This window comes from Crinia signifera, chromosome 6 (assembly GCF_055691185.1).
Source record: "Crinia signifera chromosome 6, ASM5569118v1, whole genome shotgun sequence".
Taxonomy (NCBI): Eukaryota; Metazoa; Chordata; class Amphibia; order Anura; family Myobatrachidae; genus Crinia; species Crinia signifera.
Genome location: NC_139222.1, coordinates 275,689,757 through 275,708,201, shown reverse-complemented (window position 1 = coordinate 275,708,201; position 18,445 = coordinate 275,689,757). Strand labels below are relative to the sequence as shown.

At 45.0% G+C, this 18,445-nt stretch overlaps 1 protein-coding gene across 1 annotated transcript in view; it reads right to left on the bottom strand.

Annotated features, from left to right (window-relative positions):
- LOC146007290 (killer cell lectin-like receptor subfamily F member 2) overlaps positions 1 to 18,445 on the bottom strand; it is a 238,243-nt gene that overhangs the window by 83,113 nt on the left and 136,685 nt on the right. The window lies entirely within an intron of this gene.

Here is an 18,445-nt window from a genome sequence, read left to right as displayed (position 1 = left end):
GCCCCCCCAATTGTTAAAGCCACCCCACGATCAACGTCAACCCGAAGCGTGGCAAGCGCAGCGAGCCCGCGAGGGGCGGCGGTACACGTCCTCTGACCTTTTCATACCCCCACTATCCACGTCGGCGTGGAGTTGAGAATAGAAAGTGTGGCGAGCGCAGCGAGCCACCGAGCCCAAAGCGTGGCGAGTGCAGCGGATACCTTCACAGGCTTCACAGGTATCCGCGTCCGCTCGCCACGCTTCGGGCTCGGTTACTCGCTGCGCTCGCCACACTTTCTATTCTCAACTCCACGCCGACGTGGATAGTGGGGGTATGAAAAGGTCAGAGGACGTGTACCGCCGCCCCTCGCGGGCTCGCTGCCCTTGCCACGCTTCGGGTTGACGTTGATCGTGGGGTGGCGTTAACAATTGGGGGGGGCCATTTCACACTTCAGGGTGGCTATTTGGGGTCTGTGGGCCATTTAACATTGTTCCCTATGTAAAATCGCGGTAATCGCAGGCGATGTGACCGACGCGATTTACATTTTAACATGGATTTCTATGTAAAATCGCGGTCATCGCATCGGTCGCATCGCATGCCATTATAATGGCATGCGATGCCCACGATGGGCGTCCTTCTAGGTAAAGAGTACCAAAACTACTAAAGGCGCCCATTGGGGCTCATTCAGGCGCTGCAGCAGTGCAGCTATATAATGATTTATGCGCATGTGCAGGCTCTCTGGGCGAATGGACTCGGAGACTTGCATAGTGTCCAGTGTTGCCCATGGGGGCGCCTATGAAACACTGGGTGTTTCCATGGGAATGCGGATGGGATGAGGAATACCAGGGGCGGCCGGCTGATGTCACATGAAGTCACCCCCCTGTCCTGTCTTCGGCACGCAGCCCACAAATATAAGTCGGTCTCCACTGACTCCATATTTGCGAAGGCATAAAAAAATCAATTGACGGTTGGCGTCCATCGAATGATTTCTCCTGCTGCGGCTGCATGCGAGGGGTTGCGTCTTCATGACGAGAGGGGTTGGTATTTTCGCAACACATCCCCTCGCATGGTTGTGAGGGGATACGGCGACGGCGGAACAGGCCCTCTGGGAATCTGTAAGCTGCGATGCTCGAGTCAACCAGAATCAGGGCCTGGGCGTTCTCCTGGTGATCAGCCGATGACGCGGGGGTGGTCAGCTGACATCACCAGTTATCAGCTGCCCGCCCACTTCCTTCAGAGTACACACCCACATCTATGGTTGCTCTGAGCAACCTTAGATATATGTGCATGTTCCACATCATTCGAAGTCTCCTCTTCTGACCAATCCATACACTGACTCACAAAGACACGATAATTGCTCTGCATCCGCTTCCCCCAGCGTTTAATTCTATTTGTTTCCAGTAACCTGTTAATTACTTCTGTGCAGAGAAAGCTGCAAGTAGCGATCATTTTACATTTGTGTATTATGTATTATTACAGTATATCGCTAAGATGTCTTTCATATCTTGTTGTGTATGAAGTAATAATATATATTTTTAAAGTTAGTTTGTTTAGCGGCTTCAAAATGTAACCGTTCGCTTTGTACATATACATGTGCACATCATGTCCTATAACCATACTTACCTACTTTTGAAAACTAGTTTCAGGGAGAATATAGTTGGTAGTAGAATTTTAGACAGCGCCCTATTGAATGTGTCATGCTCCACCCAAAGGGCGTGTCTAGTTCCAAATATGGAGAGATTGTTAAAAGAGATTGTGAACGTGGCACCTAGAAGCGTGGGTGTGTACTGCGACATCTGAGAGGAATCTTGTAAAATGACTTATATCCAAATGTAGATGAGCCCCAAAGCAGTTAGTAAGAGATACTATACTTGGTAAAGTGCTGGGAAATGGTGCTGATGATTCAATGTAAATGTATCTGTCTCTCATTCCTTTTTATCCCCAAAAAATTAATAGTGAAATGGGGGCTAGGTTACATGAGGGAGATTGCTAGACTAATGTGGGAGAGAGGGAGATTACTGCTGTTTCAGAGGGCCTTATTCTGATCGGTGCGGCCCGATCAGAATATGCGGCCACGACCGTGCAGGCGAATCCCCGCCTTCCATACGGATCGCCACCTCCGTCCGTACGCGGATATGTGGCGATCCGCATGAAATTGGACGGGGATACGCCTCCTCCGTCTTGGGAGCAGCCCCTGCATTCGATGGTCGTCGAACATCGAATGCAGGGCCGCACGCTCCACCAGGTCCCGCCACACAAGACCACACGGACACTTGTCCGTGTGAAATCATGTATGGGGGCGGGCAGCTGACATCCGGCGATGTCAGATGCCCGCCCCCTACACACGCGTCACGGCCTCATTACCATGCATACGCCCCGTGTTTGCAGGGGAACGCCCATGAAACGCGGGGCGTATGCATAGGGTAATGAGGCTAAGTAGCCCCTCACGCCCCTCTACGCCCCCTGTGCGGCGTGTCAAGAATACGTGCGGCGAAATCGCCTGCACATGCGCAGAGTGACCTCTGCACATGCGCAGACGATCACCATCGGCGGGACGAACGCATGCGGAGAAATCCGCACCGATCAGAATAAGGGCCAGAGAGTCTCCTGCAGAATGAAAGAGGGTAGGTAACTATGATGCAACAGTGTAATGTGGGCTAGGTGACATGAGGGAGATTGCTATACTAATGAGGGAGAGAGGGAGATTACTGCTGTTTCAGAAAGTCTCCTGCAGAATGAAGGAGGGTAGGCAACTACACCTCTAACATACTGTACCAGTATAACAGTGTCCAGGGTACAGATAACTAGTCCCCTCTAGTCAATACCAGGAGCCATTTGTAGTCTGCTTGCCTGCAAATTAGATCCTGACCTGCAATCCCACTCCAGCCCACCATACCCTGCTGGTTCCTGTATACAGTACTATGCTTGAGAACTACATACCCTGCACAGTTCCCTACATACTAGCATTTCTACCAGTGTCACCCTGGACTGTAGATTGTAAGCTCCACTGGGGCAGGAACTGATGTGAATGTTCAAATATTCTCTGTAAAGCGCTGCGGAATATGTGTGCGCTATATAAGAAACTTAATAAATAAAGCACTTCCTCGCACTCAGCAAGTCCAGACCAGTCTGTCTGACTGTTATCCAGTTTAACTTTTCTTCTCTACATTTCCTTGTTCTCCGCAAGTCCAGACCAGTCCACCTGGTTACCTAGTTATTCTTCATATATTCTGTATCATTGGAACTAATGTAAAGGGGGCCACAATCTGTACTAGGGATGGCCGTCGTTGCCATTGCCATCGATGGTTTCCATCGATGGCAATTCTACAACTGGCCATCGATAGTGCTAAACTATGCAATAGATGACCATCGATATTTTTACATATCGATGATCTTCCATTGTGTTTGATTGATTGGCCTGTGGGCTAATCAAAACACGGGGGTGTTGGGGCGGAGCTATGCTCCGTTTCCCGCCACTTTGAAAAAAAAGCAAAACATAGTCTTGTTGTTCCATCGATGGAGGGAAACCATCTGGTTCTCCCCATCGATGGCAAAAGTATTCGGTGACGAACCATCGATGATTTTGAATCATCAATGGTCGATGGCCATCCCTAATTTGTACATCAGATGCAGTGAAGACCTGCAGTGTGTTAGATTCCACACCCCTGCACCGGGTTTCAAAAATCTCTAATACTAGTGTCTGATTTTACTTTAGCTCATGCAAACACAGAGGGTGCCTCCAGTGTGAGTAGGAGAGTGACAGGGAGAGGCAGGGGATGACACTATAGAGAGGTTGAGAGTGAGAGTGTCAGTGAGAGGCAGAGGGTGATTCAGTGGAATGGTTGACAGTGATAGGAAGTGGATTATATCAAGGGGAGGTAGTTGGTGATGTAAAGGATGACGGGGAGATGCAGTGGGTGATGCCAGGGAGAGAGACTAACAGGGAGATGCAGTGGGTGATGCCAGGGAGAGAGACTAACAGGGAGAGGCAGTGGGTGATGCCATAGAAAATGATGATGGGGGGGGGGGGGGGCACGAAGATATAATCACTGCGGATGGGGACATGAAGAAATACATGCTGGGGACTGGTAGGGACATACAGATATACAGTACTCACTGCTGAAGGAATACACACTGGTGACTGGGAGATGGGATCTTGAAGAAATACACACTGGTGGCCAGGGGCACAGGAAAAAATACACACTGGTGGCCAGGGGCACAGGAAAAAATAGACACTGGTGGCTGGGGGGCACAGGAAAAAATAGACACTGGTGACTGGGAGGTACATGATGAAATACACACTGGTGACCAGGGGGCACATGAAAAAATACACACTGGAGACAGGGGGTACATGAAGAAATACTCACTGGTGACTGGGGGCATGAAGAAATACTCACTGGTGACTGGGAGGCATGAAGAAATACTCACTGGTGACTGGGAGGCATGAAGAAATACTCACTGGTGACTGGGAGGCATGAAGAAATACTCACTGGTGACTGGGAGGCATGAAGAAATACTCACTGGTGACTGGGAGGCATGAAGAAATACACATTGGGGACTGGGAGATGGGGGGCATGAAGACACACACTGGTGACTGGTGGGGACATTAAGAAATACTCACTGGTGACTGGGCGGACATAAAGAAATACACACTGGTGACTTGGGGGGAGGGGGGGCATTACAAAATACTTTGAGCCCCCTCCTTGGACTGGAGATGTCGAGCCCCCTCCTGGGGCTGGAAACTCTGAACCCACTCTTGGGGTTGTACATTTGGAACCCCCACCCAGGGCTAAAAACTTTGAACCCCCATTTAGGGCTGGATGTCTTGAACCCCTTGCTGGGGCTGGAGGTTTGAACCCTTGGGACTGGAGACCTGACACTCCTTCTTGGGTTGAGGCATTAAACACTTCTCTTGGGGCTGGCAACACAGATACCCCACTTGAGGTTGGCAAAAGTGATGCTGTTCTTTCTGCTGCGGTAGTCCTACATCCATCGATAAAAATTCTTGTCCTAGGACCGAAGTTATAGACTCGGGTCTCCCTCAGAACAGAAGTGGTAGAGGATAGACTATTCCTAGTCTTTTGAAGGGAGCATTCCACAATAAAGTGGTCTGGATACCTACAATAAAAGAACAAACCCAGCAGTCTGCAATTCTACTTCAGACAGCATGGAACGTGGAGCAAACAGGAGTGTGGTACCTGTCACACAGGACACTGAGTGAATAAGAACGGACCACAAGTAATCTATATAATAAGTTAAAGAGTGTGTGTGTCTGTGTGTGTGCGTGTGTGCGTGTCTGTTGCATTGCGAACACACCGTGGCACTCAGAGCCACCAAATTCAGCAACAAGACACCTCTGGACCCGGTGGTGTGCACATCGAAGCCGTTTTTGGGAAATTTCACTTAGAAATTTTAAAAAACACCAAGTTTTAATTTGCCTTCATTGATGATCTGAGGAAAATATTGACGATCTGGGAAACCCTTGACAAAGGAACAACTCCACACCTGGGGCGAGATTTATTGTGTTGACCGTTTTTCCGAAAATGCGATTTTTGCTCAAATCGCCCTGTATCGCCGTTTTTTTAAATCAAATTTTTGCCGCGAAACCGCATATTTAATGAGGTGTGTATTCTGGCATGAAAAGTGCGAGAAAGTGCGATGTAGGGTGATTTTCGTGATGAAAAGTGCGATTTTTTTAGTCATGAAAAGGTGCGATGTTGTTAAAATGTGCGAATGATGCAGTAGCGCACACAAGGGGGGTTTCTGAGTACCCAGAAACCCCCCAGGAATATAAGGGCCCTAGTATGAAAGCTGAGGGTCCCCTCTTTCCATGGGTACAAGAATTTTAAAAATCGGCCCTGGGGAACCGGAGATATCTGACTTCAAAGCAGTGGTCCCCATCCAAGCCTGTTAATTGCTCTCCCCAGTCATATATTTCAGTTTCTGTCTGACTTAGAGTTTTTCTGAGGGACACTAGAATCTGGTCTATACTGTGCCCAGAACCAGAGATATCAGCCTTCAAGCAGCTGGTTACTGCTCCAGCTCCACACACCTGGTATGTGAATTGGTATGCTCCAACTCAGTTGGTAATATCCTCAATTCCATACCTGAGCCCTCTGAAGCATTTGCTTCATTTGATCCCACAAATGAAGATGAAGTATCTGCACTTTTCTCTGCCTCCCACTCTACTACCTCTCCTCTTGACCCTATACCCTCGCAAATAAGTAAATCTCTGTCTCCTGTGCTCATCCCAATCTTAACTATAATCTGTAACCTCTCTTTCTCTACTGGTGTCTTTCCTTCTTTGTTCAAACAAGCAGTTATTACTCCGATTCTGAAAAAACAGAATTCTGATCCAAGCTCTCTCTCAAACTACCGTCCCATTTCTCAACTTCCATGCACCTCCAAACTACTTGAAAGACTTGCCTATACTCGCCTCACACACTTTCTTAACTCGCACAACTTAATGGACCTGCATCAGTCAGGCTTTCGTGCCCAACACTCCACAGAGACAGCACTGACTAAAGTTGTGAATGATCTGGTCACTGCTAAGTCTAAAGGCCACTGTTCACTTCTTCTAGATCTCTCTGCTGCTTTTGACACTGTTGATCACACACTTCTCAGACAAACACTACAATCCATAGGTCTTAAAGATACAGCCCTCTCTTGGTTCTCATCCTACCTATCTAACTGCTCCTTTAGTGTTCGTTTCTCTGATTCTACCTCCCCTTCGCTACCTCTTTCAGTTGGAGTACCTCAGGGTTCAGTTTTAGGTCCCCTGCTTTTCTCAATCTATACCTCATCTCTTGACAAACTAATCAGCTCCTTTGGATTTCAGTATCATCTGTATGCGGATGATACTCAGCTCTACCTATCCTCCCCGGACCTTTCCCCATCTGTATTGAGCCGTGTCTCTGAATGCCTTTCTGCTGTTTCATCCTGGATGTCATCTCGCCACCTCAAACTTAATATCTCAAAAACAGAACTAATTATATTTCCGCCAATAAATAGTAGTTACCAACCTGATACCTCTATCTCTGTTGAGAAGATGACAATCACTCCTACCTCTCAAGCTCGCTGCCTAGGTGTTATCCTTGACTCAGAACTTTCCTTTGTACCCCACATTCAATCTGTCTCAAAATCATGCCACATGCACCTAAAAAACATATTTAAAATTCGCCCTTACCTTACACAAGACACTGCAAAAACTCTAATTCTTGCTCTCATCATCTCACGCATTGATTATTACAATAGTCTCCTTATTGGCCTTCCCCAATACAGACTCTCACCACTTCCTAGCCAGACGTTCATCGTCTGCAAAGCTACTCTGTCATTCACTTCATTGGTTACCTGTATTCTACCGTATTCAATACAAAATTATTTTACTTACACACAAAGCCATAAACCAAACACCACCAACATACATATCTTCTCTTATCTCAAAATATCATCCAACACAACCTCTACGCTCCTCCCAAGATCTGCGTCTCTCATCCACACTCATTACTCGCTCCCATTCCCGACTGCAGGACTTTCTTCGGGCTGCACCCACTCTGTGGAATGCCCTCCCAAGCACAATAAGACTCTCCTCCAGTCTCCAAACCTATAAGCGTTCCCTAAAAACTCATCTCTTCAGGCAAGCTTATCAAATTCCAGAACCAGTCATAGAACCTTGCATTCTGGTGGAATCGATGCAATAAAGAATACAGTATCTATCTTTATGTATCAATTCCTATTTCCCTATAGATTGTAAGCTTGCGAGCAGGGCCCTCCTACATTTTGACTGTCTGTAAATACCATGTTTTGTTGTATCACTGTCCCCTTTGTAAAGCGCAACGGAATATGCTGCGCTATATAAGAAACTGTTAATAAATAAATAATAAATAAATAATGTCGTTTTATATACTCGTTGGCGGATTGCTCTGCCACCTGAACTCTGATCTCCTAGTCCCCAATACCATTTGATAGGTGGGATTCTCTGGTTTTTAATTCCATTAAAATCTAAGAAATCTATTTCCTGGAACTGGAGATATCCGCAGTCAAGCAAGCTGTCCTCCCACCAGAAAATTATGAATAATAAGCCCACTCCACTATACACCCCTCCTCTGCATATTAAACATCCTCTACCACCCTGGAAGTTATGTATCAGGGCCCCTTCATTCAGCCCAATGCCCCCATCTCCCACCATCTGTGCAGTAAAGGGGTAATTAGTGGAAATTACTGATCCAGGCCACCCGCAGGACATCAAAGCTTCCGCTTATAGCACCCCCCACCCCTACCGCTGGAGGATAGGTAGGGGCCCCAATACATTGCTATGCCCAGGGGACATACACTGCTGTTATGTATATATATATATATATATATATATATATATATATATATATATATATGTATATATATTATTATTATTATTATTATTTATATACATTTGGTCTATCTATAATACTTTAACTGACCCGGCATATACTCGGTCACGTAAGTGTCCATCTCCGTGCTTTGCTCCGCCCCTCTGGAAACCCCCTTCTGAAATCCTGCGTTTGCCCCTGTCCTGTACATAACCAGCCCCGGGCTCATTGAGCCGGACCTGGTTCCAAAAATACGGGGGACAAAAAGCGTAGGGGTCCCCCGTATTTCTGAAACCAGCCCCGGACTCCATCAGCCAGCAGTGTCATGCCACAGCCGGGGGACACTTTTTACACAAGGTCCTCCGGCCGTACCATGAGCACCGTGGCTGGTCAGCCTTGGACGGGGTACCTGGAGGAGTGAGGACCCCCCCAATAATGGGGTCCCCCCCCAGGCTTCACCCGTCCAGGGCTGAAGCCCGGGGCTGTCACCGGCGTCCCTGGCCATTGGACGCCGGCCTGATATGGTTAAATTCACATTCCTAACATTGCTTAATACAGGAGAACTACAAGTGCCAGCAGACCTCCCCCGCATGCTGGGACTTGGAGAACCACAAGTCCCAGCATGCGGGGCATTAATGGGCCCGCTGGGACTTGTAGTCCACCTGTAAAAAGAATATTAAAATAAAACACACACACAGAAAAGTAAAACTTTATTACATACACATCCACACACCTCACTTTTACACCGCTATACATACCGATCCAGGATCCAGCGCTGGTCTCTCTGCAGCAGAGCCGGACAGCCCGCACTGACAGCGTATGCAAGAAAGAGGAGATATAGAAATCTATATCAATTGTTTAAGGCGCTTCAATATGAGTGTGCTTTGGCTTGTAGCAGCAATCTAAAATTGGGGGAGTCACCTCCAATACAGTAAACAAGAGAAACAAAAGAGTGGGTGATTGCGCTAGAACATATAATAGTATATATTTAAATAAAATAAATATAAAATGGTCAGGTGTGAATATATGATGGAAAATACATTTATTATACCATATTGAAAAAATATAAAATTAGATAAAAATGAGATTAAAAATAGGGACAATGATACAATAGTCACCCAAATCCTTGGAGAGGTGTGAATAGGACTTATTAGGGAGTTATCCCATCAGGATGAGGTAGTCCTAGATGAATATTTTTGTAATCCAAATTGGTGAGAACACTCGAGGACCGTTGCCGCTTGCACTCCACAGAATGGTTCCCGGGCGTGGTGTAAGAAGGGTGCTGGTGATCAGAGTCCCATTTGAGGTGCAAATCAAATGGGACTCTGATCACCAGCACCCTTCTTACACCACTTGGAGTTGGAAAATCAACAAATACATCCTTTATTTGGGACACTCGCTTTACAAAATCCAGCTGACCAGCCCACAACCACTATCCGAGGCAAGGCAACATCGTGGAGGCACGCCACCTCCTAAAAGAAGCCCGGGAACCATTCTGTGGAGTGCAAGCGGCAACGGTCCTCGAGTGTTCTCACCAATTTGGATTACAAAAATATTCATCTAGGACTACCTCATCCTGATGGGATAACTCCCTAATAAGTCCTATTCACACCTCTCCAAGGATTTGGGTGACTATTGTATCATTGTCCCTATTTTTAATCTCATTTTTATCTAATTTTATATTTTTTCAATATGGTATAATAAATGTATTTTCCATCATATATTCACACCTGACCATTTTATATTTATTTTATTTAAATATATACTATTATATGTTCTAGCGCAATCACCCACTCTTTTGTTTCTCCCGCACTGACAGCGGGCTGAACCGGCTTCCTCCGATGCAGCTAACAGCTTCTGTCGCGCTGTCCCAGCGCGACACAGGCTGAGAGCGTGATTGGGCGATGCGTCTCCATGGAGATGCATAGCTCAGCCCTGATTGGCTGAGCTATGCGTCTCCATGGAGACACATAAGCCGGAGACGCTCTCAGCCTCTGTTGCGCTGGAACAACGCGACAGAAGCTGTTAGCTGCATCGGAGGAAGCCGGTTCAGCCCGCTGTCAGTGCGGGCTGTCCGGCTCTGCTGCAGAGAGACCAGCGCTGGATCCTGGATCGGTATGTATAGCGGTGTAAAACTGAGGTGTGTGGATGTGTATGTAATACAGTTTTACTTTTCTGTGTGTTTTATTTTAACATTCTTTTTACAGGTGGACTACAAGTCCCAGCGGGCCCATTAATGCCCCGCATGCTGGGACTTGTGGTTCTCCAAGTCCCAGCATGCGGGGGAGGTCTGCTGGCACTTGTAGTTCTCCTGTATTAAGCAATGTTAGGAATGTGAATTTAGCGATATCATTCCGGCGTCCAATGGCCAGGGATGCCAGTGACAGCCCCGGGCTTCAGCCCTGGACGGGTGAAGCCTGGGGGGGGGGTATCCCTTTATTGGGGGGGGGTCCCCACTCCTCCAGGTACCCCGTCCAAGGCTGACCAGCCACGGTGCTCATGGTACGGCCGGGGGACCTTATGTAAAAAGTGTCCCCCGGCTGTGGCATGACACTGCGGGCTGTTGGAGCCCGGTGCTGGTTTCAAAATACGGGGGACCCCCAGACTTTTGGTCCCCCGTATTTTTGGAACCAGGACCGGTCCAAGAGTCCGGGGCTGGTTTCAGAAATACGGGGGACCCCTACGCTTTTTGTCCCACGTATTTTTGGAACCAGGTCCGGCTCAATGAGCCCGGGGCTGGTTATGTACAGGAGGGGGGACCTCACGCCAATTTTTTTTTTTTTTTTTTACTTTTAAACATATTTTACCAAAGAACCATACACAGATCACAATGATCTGTGCATGGTTCTGACAAAATCGCCATGTTTCTGACAAAATTGCCAGTCAGGATCAGGTCTATTTTTTTTTTTGAAGTTTAGACCATTTTTTTGGGCGATTTCCAAATTCGCATCTCATTAAAAATGCGAATTGTATATTTTTCAATGGGGAAAACATCTGGATGCGAATTCCGGAGTTAAAAAAAATCACACTTTCAGAAAGTGTGATTTTGCGGCAAAAAGTGTGATTTATGCCGCAAATCGCCACCCATTAAGTAGTCAATTTGGGAAAAAAATGAAAAAACGGCCGTTTTTGCGATAAAAATCGCCAAAAACCCAACATCGATCTCTAATAAATGTCACCCCTGATTTCATTGCTGTCAATGAGTACGAATGACACATTCTAACAATATGTTGAAGGCTTTAAACAATTAGGAATAATTGAGGATATACATAGACCACACATAACACACACACGTACACATTGTACACGCACACACACACACACACACAGTACACCATATACGCACACGTAGCACACAACACACACATATATACGTAGCACCCCTCACACACTTACACATTGGAGAGCTACACACAACAAAACACACACATAACACACTACATGCAGTACAACACAACACAGAACACACACACACTTAAACATTGTCCGGATACAGAAACACACAGAACACACACACTTAAAAATTGCCAGGATATGCACAGCACACTACACATACATATATACGTAGCGCACCTCACATACTTACACACAACACAAATAACACACAACTCACAGTACAACACGCACCCACATTCACTACAACACACACCCAAAAACAGTACAACACACAGAACACACACACACTTAAACATTGCACAGATACAAACAGCACACTACACACTCACATTTATATGTAGCACACCTTACGCACTTACACATTGCGCAGATACACACAACACACACACACATAAAATACCTCTAACAGCATTATACACACCCACATTCACCACACACACCCAAAAAACAGTACAACACACACTAAAACATTGCACAAATACACAAAGACACAACACACACATACACATACTGTATATACATAGCACACCTCAAACACTTACGCATTGGACAGATACATACAACACAACACACTCAACCACATACACTACAACACACACACAAAAACAGAACACATAAAAAATAATTTGCCATTTATTTAACAGTCTGTACCGGCAAATAAAAACTGTAACTAATGTACTGTTTTTTTTTTTTTTTCGTTTTTTCCATTATCCGTCTCTCCCTGGCCGGTTGCACTGATAAATTTTGTTGTGGACATTGCACCCGTTGATCAATACAAAGTGGGTACACTGCACTCACCCTGTTAGTCATTTGGATGTTAGGCACTGCTCTGCCTTAAGGGTTTCCCAGACCCTTTTGGTTCATAGATAATGTTTGGTCGATGGGCATGAGCGCTGCATGTATTTGTTTGAATGTTATGAGTGTAAGAAGTTGAAGAATAAGACTGAGATGAAGATTTATACAAACAAACAAAGAGTAATCAGTCCCAAGGCACAGTCACTCTTCTTCTGCCGGTCCGAAAGAAGGGGTCACCACTCAACCCCACGTGGATGCAATTCGTACAGAAAGGGACCAGGGGCGATGAAGAGGTGTTAACACATCCGACGAAAGGAATGGAAAGAAATGATGATAAAGGTTAGAACCTTGATGATAGGGATATAATCTTTATCACAACACGGGAGAGGGTTTTTCAATGGCGTACCCGTACTCACGCTCAAGATTGAAATTTGGTGCTCATAAAGGTATCTTTTGCAACACTAGGGGATTTCACCACAGGTGGATTAGAGTAACTGGATGCGTACCGTACTCACAAGTCGGAATTGCTGGTACAGGCGCATCAAGGTTTCTTTACTTAGGGAAGGGACCCAGGTCTCTCAATTGCAATATGAATCCATAATTTGCACCATATAAAAGACAAAAAGGCTTCTTTCAGGAAAGGGGTGTACACATTTATTGGTGTAAAAACAGAATATTGGGGAACACCAGATGGAAGAAGCACGGTACCTGGTGACTGGGGTATTGGCCTTATACCCCAATCATAACCGCATGCAAGTGGTGGATTTCCCCAAAGAAGTACAGCAAGGCTCCTCTCCTGCCAACGCGTTTCGACAGGATAACCTGTCTTTTTCAAGGCTTGGAGAGGAGTACACATTAAGCCGATATTTATACCCTGCACCCATTAGACCAACCCCGGAAGTAAGGGGAGGACCGGAAATGTGGAATTGTTCCTTCAAACACCGTTAGCCCAGTGTTATTAAGCCTTAAACACCTCTGGGGATATGTGGAGAGGTCCCCCTATTACCCTATGGTGTTTTCAGCTAGAAACGAGGGTTGTAAATCATAGAAATAAAGCCCTTCAGCCGCGTGGAACGCACGCACTTCGGGCTGTGGAACGCATGACGCCTTCCGGCGTCTGCGTCATATCCGGGTTCACAACGCGCCCAGCCGCATAATGTTTTCATGGAGCGCGGGGATGCTGTGTATATGCATAGATAAAGCTATAAACCAAGCGCAGAAAAACAAATAGGGCTAGTGATTGTCCTTGCTGCTGTCCTAGAAGGGATACTCAGCCCTTCTTAAACTCAAAAAGCAAAAATACACACAAATAGACAGCGCAGACTGGACACTCAATAACCCAAGAAATTAAAATTTTAAATTTGTTTATTTGTGCAAATCTCTTAGAAATATAGACAAATTTTAAAAAAGAGGTCACCGGCCGGTGGGGTTCATACAATACATGGCATTTTACATAAAATAACAAAAATATAATGATAAAAATAAATAAACATTGGAGCAGCTTTCAATAATGCATAATTCCAGCTTGGTTAAGCATATATAGGGTTAATTGCTTTTTCTAGCAGGGTTAGATTGAAATCAAGCTTTTTGTCAGAAGGCTCTTAGTTGACAAATTATGCTGTGCTACCTGCACAGAACTTGCTTTCAGCAGTTTGTTAGAAGATTAGTCAATCAGCCATACTATTTAGAGTTAGTGACAATTTGGCACATATAAGCAGAAAGAAAGCAAATGGATATACTTATGCTCTTGCTCTGCGGCTTGTGTGATGCTGTATAATTGTAATCCACTTTGGGGAGTATTTGCTGGCTCTGCCTTGAGTGTGTTCCCAGCTGATTTGGTGGAATTCTTATCAGCTTTATCCAGAACGCTCCGGCTTCCAGGTCCCCCACAGCAGTGCCTTTCGTGCCTCTCTTGTCAACAAACAGGGGCTGATGACGCGTTTCCCCGCCTCTCCTTAGTCAGCGGCTTCCTCAGAACGATCTGAGGTAGGATATTGGCAAGGATTGGATCTCGGAGTAGTAGATCCCAATTTTTTTGAAAAATGGATTCTACTTGACGGTGGTAACTATTGTAGTTTGAAATAAAGGCCACCTTTGTTCCTGTTTCTACTGGCTCTTTACTTTTTTCTTTTTCTTCCAATAATGATACTCTAGGGATACCGTCAACTTCCTCCAAAGCTTTATCTAATTTAATGGATTTATAACCTTTTTGTAAAAATTTCAATTTCATTTCTTTGACACTTTGCTCATATGTCTCGGGCTTCGAGCAGTTTCGATTCATTCTTATGAATTGTCCCTTAGGAACATCGGAAAGCCATCTGTTAAGATGATTGCTCTTATTGTTGATGTAAGTATTTGAGTCAGATGGCTTTATAGAGAAGCCTTTGGGAGGATTAATTAGAAACAAGGGTTTCCATAGATGCGGGGATTGCTCTATGTGTAAATTGTGTGTTACCACTGATAAAAAAACAGTGGAATTAACTTTTAATGGTCAGGTTTTTAAACTTAATCATTTTATGATATGTAATTCTAGATATGCAATATATGTCATTATGTGTACCTGTGATAAATTGTACGTGGGTAAGACCACCAGGACATTAAAGGTCCGGTGGTCTGAACATATAAGAAATATAAAAAAGGGTAATGTGGACCACCCCTTTTTCGCTACATTTTAAAGAGGTCCACCATTGTTCCCCAAATGAAATTAAAGGTTTTTGGGGGTTGGAACTAATAAAAGACAACTGGCGCCACAAAAATAAAGATACTAACTTAGCCAGGAAGGAGATGAAATGGATTTTTGACTTAAAGTCACTTTCTCCATATGGTTTGAACTCTGACTTCGAGCTCAAGTGGTTCCTCTAATTGTAAAATAATCAGTCTATTTTATGTGTTTTTTAATGTTTTCTAATAAATTTTAAATAACAAAATCAAATAATCTTTTTAATACCCACATACAATTTAATTATTTTTTTATGTATTTTTATTCTGCTGATATTTGTATTTGTATTCTGCTGAAATTTTCAATGTAAAAGCCGTTTTTTATTACCCTGGCACTTTCTGCACCATTGTTCTGCACTTTAAAAAGTCCTCAGACTTTCCAATATGGCCGTGCGTTCCAAAGCCTTGTTAATCATCCAGTCCTTTTCCATCAAAATGGCCGTGCGTTCCACGGCTATTATAGCATAGGGATCTATGCATATACACAGCATCCCCGCGCTCCATGAAAACATTATGCGGCTGGGCGCGTTGTGAACCCGGATATGACGCAGACGCCGGAAGGCGTCATGCGTTCCACAGCCCGAAGCGCGTGCGTTCCACGCGGCTGAAGGGCTTTATTTCTATGATTTACAACCCTCGTTTCTAGCTGCAAACACCATAGGGTAATAGGGGGACCTCTCCACATATCCCCAGAGGTGTTTAAGGCTTAATAACACTGGGCTAACGGTGTTTGAAGGAACAATTCCACATTTCCGGTCCTCCCCTTACTTCCGGGGTTGGTCTAATGGGTGCAGGGTATAAATATCGGCTTAATGTGTACTCCTCTCCAAGCCTTGAAAAAGACAGGTTATCCTGTCGAAACGCGTTGGCAGGAGAGGAGCCTTGCTGTACTTCTTTGGGGAAATCCACCACTTGCATGCGGTTATGATTGGGGTATAAGGCCAATACCCCAGTCACCAGGTACCGTGCTTCTTCCATCTGGTGTTCCCCAATATTCTGTTTTTACACCAATAAATGTGTACACCCCTTTCCTGAAAGAAGCCTTTTTGTCTTTTATATGGTGCAAATTATGGATTCATATTGCAATTGAGAGACATGGGTCCCTTCCCTAAGTAAAGAAACCTTGATGCGCCTGTACCAGCAATTCCGACTTGTGAGTACGGTACACATCCAGTTACTCTAATCCATCTGTGGTGAAATCCCCCAGTGTTGCAAAAGATACCTTTATGAGCACAAAATTTGAATCTTGAGCGTGAGTACGGGTACGCCATTGAAAAACCCTCTCCCGTGTTGTGATAAAGATTATATCCCTATCATCAAGGTTCTAACCTTTATCATCATTTCTTTCCATTCCTTTCGTCGGATGTGTTAACACCTCTTCATCGCCCCTGGTCCCTTTCTGTACGAATGAGATGAAGATTTGTCACGTTAAAGTGTAAAATTTACTCAATAAATCGTGAAAAAAATATATGTACATAGAAGTACAATCAAGAAATGACAGTAGGATTAAAAAGTAAATTCTGATTCAAACTGATAATTGTTTGGATGGAGGTAGGTTACGAAACAAATCTATAGGTGGAGGAGAGTATGGATATTGGTGGCATAATTGGTGTTTGGTACACCTACAGGTGGTCCCCAGTTGATGAGAAATTTTCACTACAGTATCACCTTAGGGGGATTTCCAATTGAGGTTCAGGTGGTCTTTTGGGGACCCCTTTACAATCCCGCTGGTCTCTTCTCCTGGAGCCTACGGTCTCCCTCAGTGATTGACTATCATTAAGGGAGACCATAGGCTCAAGGAGAAGAGACCTACAGGATTGTAAAGGGTCCCTAAAAGACCACCTGGACCCCAATTGGGAATCCCCTATGGTGACACTGTAGTGAAAATACCATCATTTGAGGACCCCCCTGTAGGTGTACCAAACACCAATTATGCCCACAATATCCATACCCCCCACCTATAAATTTGTTTTGTAACCCACCCCCATCCAAACAATTATTAGTTTGAATCAGAATTTATTTTTTAATCCAACTTTAATTTCTTGATTGTACTTCTATGTACACTTATATTTATTTTCACGATTTATTGAGTAAATTGTACACTTTAACATCTTTATCTCAGTGATATTCTTCAAATTCTTACACTACAATCCTTATCAATACACCCATTGATGATTGCGATGGCTGCATCGGTGGATTGGCCCGGCGGGTGTAGGGAAGAATTTGGCCCATTGCACCCATTGCAGTCCAGGTAGCGTGCCTCACGTCATGACATCTTGTGGCCAGGCCCGTGGACCTGCTCCCACACTCAGGGGCTGCCCCACTGTTTGGTAGAGATGGCCGGTGCATGTGTTTTACAAGTCTCCAGACCTCAGAAACTGCTGCAGGCAGAATCGGTGAGGGGAGCGGCAGTGGCAGGGAGCAGTGAATTTTTTATTAATTATGGCACGGTAAGTAACGCCCACCCCGGTCTCCACCCACTCAGTGCCTGTAATTACACACCCTAGAAACTGTACCATTGAAAGTATAGAAATGGAGGTGTGGCCACATCCCTTTCTGATTTTGTACCGATTTTTGACCCTCAGATGTTGGAGGGTATGTGATAGGTGCTAAATCTCAGGAGTGGATGTGGAATTCATCAACACATTCAAGTTATCAACTCAGGAGCGTTGTGTTTCAAACAACAACACCACACCTGATTTCATTGCCGTCATTGAGTATTAATGCAAACACATTCTAACATTATGGTGGAATCTTTAACAAATTCTGTAAGATGACATTTTCCAGCAATTTTGGAAATAAAAACCCCCCAAGGTTTTCCCGGGCAACGCCGGGTGGGTCAGCTAGTCATATATATTTGAGTATTACTGATATGGGTGTGTGCTACCACTGGACAAAAATTATAGAGAACACTTGGGAGAGGAGACATTGGCCCTTACTTATATCTGATCGCAGTACAAATTTGTTCTCAAAATAGGCAAATCCATGTGCACTGCAGGTGGGACAGATGTTACATGTGCAGAGAGAGTTAGATTTGGGTGGGGTGTGTTGAAACGTAAATCTAAATGGCAGTGTAAAAATAATGCAGCCAATACGTATTTACCCTGCACAGAAACAAAATAACTCACACAAATCTAACTCTCTCTGCACGTTACATCTGCCCCACCTGCAGAGCACATGGTTTTGACCATTTTGAGAACAAATTTGTACC